General features: G+C 35.8%; 1 protein-coding gene and 1 pseudogene across 4 annotated transcripts in view; both read right to left on the reverse strand.

Moving 5' to 3' along the window:
- PHKA1 (phosphorylase kinase, alpha 1 (muscle)) overlaps positions 1-10220 on the reverse strand; it is a 742463-nt gene that overhangs the window by 280944 nt on the left and 451299 nt on the right. The window lies entirely within an intron of this gene.
- On the reverse strand, positions 2498-3379 carry LOC102852555 (annotated as a pseudogene).

Genomic DNA, 10220 nt, shown 5'->3' on the forward strand with positions numbered 1-10220 from the left:
GATAGAGCAGGGTTTAGGGCTGTTGTACATAGGGTCGCTATGAGTCGCAAACGACTCGACAGCACATAACAACAACAACAACAACAACAACAACAACAACTTAGGAGAATATACTCCCTGGAAAAAGGTTTGAGCTTAGAAGGGTGGAAAGTCAGCTAATGAGTGGAAGACCCCGAGAGAGATGAATTAACATAATTATTGCAGCAATGGATTAAAATCTATCAGAAATGAAGATGACATAGTATAGGACAGGATTAAGATCTATTCATAGAGTCTATATGAGTTATGCTCAACTCAAAAGCACCTAAAATAAAACATAATTTTAAAAAGGTTGGTTTTTGTTTTGCATTTTAGTAGTTCATTGAAATTTATATTCCTTAAAACAAAACATAATAGTAGTTTGTTAGGTTACCTCTGAAAATCAAAATTAACACTGATGTATTCAAAATATTGAAATGTATTAGTTGGTTGTGAAAATTGAAAAGTTATCCACAAAACACAGTTTACAAAAGTTAAATATAAGATATACTGTGCTTCTTTGGCTTATTTTTCAATGTGTTCTTAAGCATAATAGTCTTAACATGGTACCAAAGGTAAATATTAATTGATTACAACCATTCTTGATCATCTCAGGCTACACGATGCACTGAATAACTGTTTACAATTCTTTAACTTTGTAAATCTCTTTATGGTAATTGACTTACATGGAAAAATCCAAAATACTACCTCAGTTACCTCATAATAATTAAGGTGGTCATGCAGTAGTTAATCAGCAGATGCACAGAAGAAAAATGTGGCAATCTGCTTCTTAAAGATTAGCTTTGGAAATTAGTATGGGGCTGTTCCACTGTCATACAGGGTCCCACAAGGTGGACTCAACTTGACAACAGTGAGTTTTGGCTTAATTAAGATTCTATTTTGGCACAGAAAGAGTATTTTATTCAAGTATACTGTGTTTCTTTTAAATGAAATTCTAAATTAGAAGAAAGACAGTCTTATAAAACAGTTCTTAGAACTTTTGGAGTGTTAAATCTAGCCTGAACTTGCTTTGATGGGGTAAAGCAAGTTTTCAGAGTGGTAATTTATGCTGAGTTACTATTACAAGCGAAACTAAATATCTCAATAGAGATTAAGGCAGTAGATTTTGTATTAAAAAAACTCCTTTATCATGGATACAAATACCTCATATTTCCTAGAAAAATAAAGATAGTGAGTATGTCAAATTTACCATGTCTATATTTTTATTTTCTATTAAATGTCCTCATGTAATTGCAATTGTCATTCAGTTCATGTCACTGTAATTCAGTTGTCACTGAAGTACATTATCTATCTGCATTGTTGACCCATTTATACTACCTGCAATAATAATAATCCTTGTCTTAAAAGTGAATTTGTGAAATGTTAGTTTTAATTTAAATGTCACAGTAAGCACATTTAAGATGAGTTAAATAGGTTTCCATTTCCATACCACCTAAATTAATTGATCCAATTCAGAAATTTAATTCAACACTAGAAATGAAGATTCACAGTTTACCTTCCCAGGCTTATTTTTAGAGTTTCACAGTTATAATCTTAGCTTTGATTTATATGTGTCACAGATGAATTCAAATCTAAATATTATTCTGCTCTAACATAATGTTAAGTAGGCAATTTTCCCAAGTCTGAGAACTTCAGTGCTAATACAGTTGTGATGTTTTGAGGCTTAGTTGCATGAATTCATATTAACACTAAGCATGGACTCTATAGCTCAGGGTTGTAGAGAAAAGCATTTTGTTGTTGTAATAATCCTAATTAAACAAACAAAAAGTCAGTTATCATAAGTCTGTGAAACCTAAATTTACCAATTTTTAAATTAACCCTATCTAAAATTCATGTTAGTATGTATATAACTTAAAATGTTAACATTGTTCCAAGGAGAGTAAGATTGGCCACCAATTATAATTCAGATAACAAGAATAGATTTTCTTTTTGCATTCCTTTTAATAGTTCAACTGCTATAATGATGACATGATACTCCAGTTGTAGAGCTCCCTAGCAATTTTCAAATACTGAGGTGTAGACCATCTCTCATATCTTACTTTTTTAAGAATGGCGTTTCAGTTCATACTGATTTAACTAATAGGCTCATGTCTCAAGTTGGTATGGTTTAAACTTTTGGTCTTGTTGCCCAACTCAGGCTTGTGTTACTTTTAAATGACAAATATTCTGAGCCAGAGCGTGAGTCTCCATAAGGCAAAATGATGTGCTACTTTTAACATCTAAGTGTGTAGCTAGAGGTAAGTGGATAATTTAAATAATGAAATGGTTAATATATGTGTCAGAGGCTAGATAATGCCACTTTATTCTTAGGGTGTTATGTCTTGTATGTAGCAAACATCTTCACATATTAGCTGACTAAGATCGGTGAAATAATTTTCCCCTTTACTACTACAGCTCCATTTAATCCTATTATAGCTCAACTTAATAATTCTGTAACATTATAAACCAATTTTACCAATTAAGGAACTGTTTCAGGAATTGTTGGAAGGTGGGTTATCCTGTAGTAACTATGCTTCAGTTGTCTTGCAGTTCGTCCAGAAACAATCTATTTCAACTTCTGAACATTTGGTTTGGAACATTTGTTTGATGAATATTCAGTTAAAAATTTGGACACAAGCTCTTGCCAGAAGGTCAGATCTCTACTGTTTATCTTGGAATGTTTCTGAAGACATTCTATTCCTTCTGCTAATTGTACACACTTCTGCGCTTGAATCTCCGATGCAATGATAGATAATGCCAATACAGAAGGCTTTGCTTTAGAAAATATGATCCTGCAGTGGCATGCCTTAAGCTGAGCTTCTAATCTTTCAAAATTAAGGTTATTTCTCCTTTCAAATGGCAAATTCTCCTGAATGAGAGCATAATAGAGCTGCAGAAACTGAAAGGCAGTAGTAGCTTTGACTTTCCAACACACCTTCTCTAATACAATCTTTTCCATTCTCATCAAGTCTGAAACTGTGAATCTGTACTGGCTTATTCGGATCAAATCATTTGCCAATGGGACATTCCTTTCTTCTTCTATTGATTTCACAGCCAAATAAAAGCAATTCAGTCCAACACAACCTAGATGCTTGCGCTGTACCTTCATTTTAGACAGAAATCTGTCCAATAAATTCACAGCTAGAGAAAATGTTTCAGTGTCAAATTCAAAGAATTAAGTTAGACTAAGAAGATCTTTCACTTCATAGTCCCTTAGCCTTGCAGTCATTCGGAGGCCATTATCATGAGCTGACTCAATTAGTCTCAAGCCGAAGATCTTTGGCTGACATCTAGACTCCTGTTCCAAAAGTGCTTTCAGCTGATGTAGCAGTTTCTGAGCTTCAGTTGTTGTCAGTACCTCTATTATCGTGATCATGACTATCCTCCCCGGGCCTGCTCACACCTCACCCCACGATATCAGGTCCGAGATGCCTACGAGGCGAGAGGACTCGTGGGCAGGAGGGGAGCAGCCCGGGGAGGGGAACCGTTTTGGACCGAGGTTACCTCAGCACCACTGAAAAACGATAATACCCTCAGCCAAGGCCAGCTCTGAGCCTAACAAAAGTTTTAAAAACATTATGACTGTCCATGTCATCAGCAGCATCATCACCAGCTAGCCATGGATTGCTATTAACTAGGTACTTTGTGGGGATCACTGCTGTTTGGCTGGACCACGTGGGACCCCTCGAGCAGAAGAGAGCGGGACAGATGGAGCTTGAGTGAGACAGCAGAGCCAGTTCTCAAAGGAAAAACCAAGGCTTTCTAGTTTTCCATTCAGGTACTTTGTAGGGATCACTGATGTTTGACCCTCGGCACTGCAGGCCTCGGGACAAGAAGAAAATGCAAATATACAGGTCCTTCAGAAAACATTTCCATACTCTTGGTCACTATATTAGTTACTACTACTTGACATCTACTAGGAAAAACTCAATAATGTCAAGAGAGGAGCAGTCTGCCTCAGTTATCATGAAAAAACCAAAGCAACCCACCTCCTAAAAGAGCAGACTCAATGAATACCCCAGATAGAGAGAACTGGAAGAAATATATTTACATGGAGTTATTTGAAAAGCTACAGAAGAAGATGCAAATGATGGAAGGTGCAATTAAGAAAGCAAATACTCCAGAAACAACACTCCAGAAGAAATATGTTGAAGAGGAGCATGTGAACAGGTATGGGGGAAAAATGCAAAAGATGGAAGAAACAATTAAGAAGGTAAATAAGCTAGAGACAACAGTTCAAAAGAAATATATTGATTAGGAGCAACTTGAACAGCTATGTAAGAAAGTGCAAAAAAAAGGAAAGAAAGAATTAATAGAATGTTAATGAAATACAAGAACTTAAAAAAAATCATCACAAGACAGAGAGGATACAGCCAATGCAGTACTAGAAGTAAAAAAAAAAAAAGTGTGAAAATGCAATCCAGAATATTAAGACTAAAAGGGCAGAAGTATCCAAAACGCTGGTAACACAAAAACAGTAGAACTAAAGAGATGGAACAGAGAGTCAGTGAGTTGGAAGACAAGAGTCTCACTAAAAACATACTAGAAGAAATATCAGAGTTGAGATACAAAGGAAATTAAGAAAACATTAGAGTTATGTGGGTGACATAAAAAAATAATAACATTTTAATGACTGGAAATGCAGAACAGGGAGGTCACTGAGAAAATTGTAGAAGAAATACTAGAAGAAAACTTCCCAGGTGTCTTAAAGAATGAGGAATCCCACATTCACTGTGCACAGAGAACACCGAATAGACTAGACCCAAAAATAAAAACACCAAGACGTATCATAGTCAAATTCTCCAAATTAAAATATATGGACAGAATTCTAAAAGCAGTACAATAAAAACAGAGACACCTAAAAAGGGGAAACAATTAGATTAAGTTTTGTTTTCTCAGCAGAAATCGTGCAAGCTAGAAGACAATGGGATGACATATACAGAAAGTTGAAAGAAAACAATTGCCAGCCAAGGATCCTGAACCCAGCCTAGCTCTCCATCAAATATGAAGGAGAAATGAGAAAATAAATTGCAGAGAAGAAGAAACTTGAGGAATTTGTGAAAACAAGATCAAAACTGCAGGAAAGTTTAAGTCCTTCACAGGGAGATGTCAAAGGAAAGTGCATGGACCATAGTAACCAGAAATAACAGAAAACAAACACGGCAAAATGGCAAAAGTAAAACTAGCCTGACAAGAATACACTTAATGTGAACGGACTAAATGCACCAATTAAGAGGAAAAGAGCAGCAGAATGGATTAAAAAAATAAAGACCATCAATATGATGCCTATAAAAGACACATCCGTAAAATGAAGAAAAAGACTCAAAACTAAAGGCTGGGAAAAAAGTATACCATGCAAATTGCAATCTCAAAAAAGCATGAGTGGCAATATTAATCTCTGATAAAATAGAATTCAGAATGAAAGCCACCACCAAAAATAAGGAAGGGTATTATATACTGTTTTAAGGCACAATAGATCCAAGAAGACATAACCTTGGTCAATGTTAATGCACCAAATGATAGACCTCCAAAATACATAAAACAATGGTTAATAGAACTGAAGAAAGAAATAGACAACACCAAAATAGTGTCAGGAGATTTCAAAACATCCCTATCACCAAAGGATAGGCCACCTCAGCAAAGGTACAGAAGACCTGAACCACACATTCAGACAACTCGACCTATGGATGTTTTCAAGGAACTGCACCCAAATAAAACTCAATTTACTTTCTCCTCAAGTTCATGTGGTACATTCTCCAGAATCAGTCACATATTAGGATACAAAGCAAGCCTCAACAAATTAAAAAACAGTGAAATAATACAAAGTATCTTCTCAGATTACAATGTCATAAAACTAGAACTTAACTACCAGAAGGTAAAATTTACAAAATCATTCATATTGAAGCTAAAGAACTCTCATCTCAGTTAGAACATGATTAGGTTATAAAACAAAGAAAGAATAAAATTAAAAAGTTCCTTGAAACAAATGAAAATGAAAACACAACACACCAAAACCTCTGGGATACAGCTAAGGCAGTTCTCAAGGGGCAGTTTCTAGCAATAGGCACATACATAAAAAAGGAAGAAAGAAGAAAAATCAATGATCTAACTCAATACCTTCTTCATCCTGAAAAATAACAACAATCTAATTCTACAGCTTCTAGAAGAAAAGAAATTATCAGGACAAGACCTGAAATCATTGAGATAGGAAACAGGAAAACAATTGAAACCATCAATTTGACCAAGATCTGGTTTTTTGAAACAGTCAATAAAATCGACAAACCACTTGCAAGCTTAACAAAAGAAAAAAAACCTGAGAAGACACGGACATGACATGTGTGACATCACACCAGAACCAGAGAAAATTAAATCTATAATATGAGAATACTATGAAAACCTATACTCTGATAAATTTGAAGCTTGGAAGCAGGAGTGGCATCCACTTCTGAAAAGCTTGCCTCCAGAAACTCTATCAAAGTGGAAAAATGATGAAAGTTATACAATTGTTCAAGTCTTTCATTCATAGGGTCCCTATGAGTCATCTACAACTCGATGGCATTTAACAACATAGAGAGAGCTCTGTTGGCCTAGTGAATAGAAAGTTATGCTACTAAGCCAAAGGTGGGTGATTTTAGTCTGCAGCCCTCAGCCCTGGTTCTCATTCTTTTTGGTTAAACACTCTTCTAAGTGGTATAGGACTGGTCTGTCCATTTTCTGTACAAAGGTAACTCGTGGTTTCTGTGATGCTAAGCAATGTGATACTGATGTGACAATTGGGATAATGGTTACTCATGGTGGACAGTGTTTGGCGAAGCTTCCTGATTAAAACAAGCTTGGAAGCAGGAGTGGTATCCACTTCCAAAATAGCTTGCCTCCAAAAACTCTATGACCCTGGAGAAATGATGAAAGTTATACAAGTGTTCAAGTCTTTTGTTCATAAGATTGCTATGAGTCATCTACGACTTGACTGCATTTAACAACAACAACAAAAGAGGAGACGGACAAATTCCTTGAAACTCATGCTCTACCCAGATTGACATGGTCAGATGTAGAACAGACTCATCACAAAAGAAGAAATTGAAAAGGTCAGAAAAAGACATCCTCCTAAAAGAAAAGTCCTGGACTAGATGGCTTCACAGCTGAATCCTACCAAATATTCAGAGAGAATCTATTACAAATTCTATTTAAAGTATTTTTAAAAATTGAAAAAGATGGACCATTTCCAGAGTCATTCTATGTTGTAAGCATAAACCTAAAACCAAACCAGACAAGGATATTACCAAGAAAGAAAACCACAGACCAATATCTCTCATGAATATAGATGTAAAAATTCTTAACAAAATCCTAGCCAATAGAATTCAAAAGCACATAAAAAAAATAATTCACCATGACCAAGTGGGATTCATAACATGTATGGAAGGATGGTTCAGCATAAGAAAAATAATCAATGTAACTCATCATATTGACAAAGTAAATAATAAGAACCATATGATTTTAACAATTGATGCCGAAAAGGCATTTGACAATATCCAACACCCCTTCCTGATTAAGACACTCAGCACAATTGGAATAGAAGGGAATTTCCTCAACATAGTGAAAAGTATATATGCAAAACCAAGAGCCAATATCATTCTCAGTGGAGAAAGACTAAAAATAATTTTGTTGTGAACAGGGACCAGACAAGGATGACCTATGTCACCACTTCTATTCAATATTGTACTGGGCATACTTGCTAGGCCAATATGACAAGAGGAGATTAGCAAAGAGATGGTTAAAATATCACTATATGTAGATGATACAATAGTATACATAGAAAACCCCAGAGACTCAACAAAAAAACAGTTAGAGCTAGTAGGCCAATTTAGTAGTGTCAGGATATAAGAGCAATATCCAAAAAACAGAAGGATTCCTCTACAGTAACAAAGAGAACTCAGAAAAGGAAATGAAGATAATACCTATTACAATATCCAATCACAAATTGTGATACTTGGGAGTGAACCTAACTTGAGATACAAAAGACCTATGCAAAGAAAACTACAGAACATTTCTGCAAGACACAATAAAGACCTAAAGAAGTGAAAAAATGTGTTCATGGATAGGAAGACTCAATATTGCGAAAATGACAATCCTACCAAAGGCAATGCATATATTCAATGCTATCCTGATACAGATACCAAATTCATTTTTCAAGGAAATTGAAAGTGAAATTGTCAAATTTATTTGGAAAGACAAGAGACCCCAAATAAGCACAACACTTCTGAGAAACAAAAAAATGACGTGGGATGTATAGCACTCCCTGACCTCAAAATCTTGCTACATAGCAATAGTAACCAAAACAGCATGGTACTGGTACAATGACAGTCACGTAGACCAAGGGAACAGAATTGAGATCCCAGAAATGGGCCCAGCTATCTATGGTCCACTGATACTCAACAAGAAAATAAAACCTATCAAATGGGAAAATGACAACTTCTTCCACAACTAGTGCTGGCAAAAGACTCCTACCTGCAGAAAGCTGAAACAGGATACACATCTCACACCACACACACAAAATCACCTCAAAAAGGACCAGAGACCTCAGAGTAAAACCCAAAATCATAAAATTCATAAGAGACAAACTGAGAGGAAGCTCAGAAGCTTGAGTTTATGGTATAAAGGGACTGCCAAATACAGCCAGAAATGTACAATCTGAACAGGATGACATTGATGAATGGGACCTTCTAAAGATTAAATCCCTGTGTTCAGAAAAAAAACTTTTTCCAATAGGGTAAAAAGAAAAACTTCTGACAGGGAACAGACCATTTGGAAAGAGTCTCATAACTAAAATTTATAGACTATTCCTGGGCCTCCACAATAAAAAGACTGATAACCCAATTACAAAATGGGCAAAAATACATGGAAAGAATTTTCAAAGAGGAAAATATTCAAATGGTTAAATGGACATATGATGAAATGCTCCAAATTACTGGCAATAAGAGTGATGCAAATCAAAACCACAGTGAGGTACTATATGGACAGCAAGTAATAGATGTTGGAGAGGATGTGGTGAGATAGGAACTCTTTTACATTTTTTATGGGATTGTACAATGGTACAACTACTCTGGAAGGCAATTTGGCACTTCCTCAAAAAGCTGAACATAGAAATTCCATATGCTCCAACTATTACATTGCTTGGAATATACCCCAGAAAAATGAGAACTGAAGTTCAAATGAAAATTTGTACACCAGTGTTCATAGCAGCATTTTTCACCTTCGCAAGAACATGGAAACAGATCAAATGTCCAACCACAAAAGAATGGATTGAGAAGCTGTGGTACATTCATACAATGGAATACTATGCATCATGCAGGAGCAATCATTTTGTAAATTACTAGCTAACTTGTGAGGGAGTGGAGAGCATTATGCTGAGTGAACTAAGTCAGTCATACAAGGACAAATACTGTAAGAAACCATTATTGTAGAATGAATATGAGGATTCAAGGTGGGAGAGGGTGGACATAGAGGGGGTAGGATGGAGGTGTAGGATGTTAATCATAGGGTTGCAAACTTCTATGGTTGGGTGTTGTGAAGGAAAAGGGTAGGATCTTTTGTGGAAAACAATGTATTCAAACTTGGTAAATAAATCAGAGTAATAAAAAAAATAAAACAAAATTATGACTTAAAGTCTTGGGAAAAAGTCAAGGACCTCTCCAAATTATTAACTAGCAATGATATCAGCTTGAGGATTAAGTTGCTTCTGATTCAAGACATTATTATCAATCATTTGCAATGCATCTGAGAGCTGGACAAGGAATAAGAATTATAGAAGAATTGATGGCTTTGAGCTTTGGTGCTGGGGAAGCGTGATGAATACCCCATGGATTGCCAAAAGAACAAGTAAATATATTTTGATAAACTTCAGTCAGAGTGTTTCAAGAAAGTTCAGCCAGCGTGTTTCATGGAGAAAAAGATGACAAAACTTCAAAAAAAAAAAACAACTTCATCTTACATACTTAGGGCATGTGGCTAGGAAAGATTATTCCATAGAGAGGGACACGATGCTTGGAAAGGTGGAAGATTGGCAAAGGAGAGAAAGATTCTCAGCCAGAAGGATTGACACAGTAACTGCTGCAATGAGCTTGAGTGTGTCAGGAAGTGTCTGGATGGCATAGGATAGGACAGGGTTCAGATCTGTTCTTCATAGTGTCACTATATTATATAGT

This window comes from Elephantulus edwardii, unplaced genomic scaffold, assembly GCF_000299155.1.
Source record: "Elephantulus edwardii isolate Elephantulus edwardi_28Jun2011 unplaced genomic scaffold, EleEdw1.0 scaffold00178, whole genome shotgun sequence".
In the NCBI taxonomy this organism is placed as follows: Eukaryota; Metazoa; Chordata; class Mammalia; order Macroscelidea; family Macroscelididae; genus Elephantulus; species Elephantulus edwardii.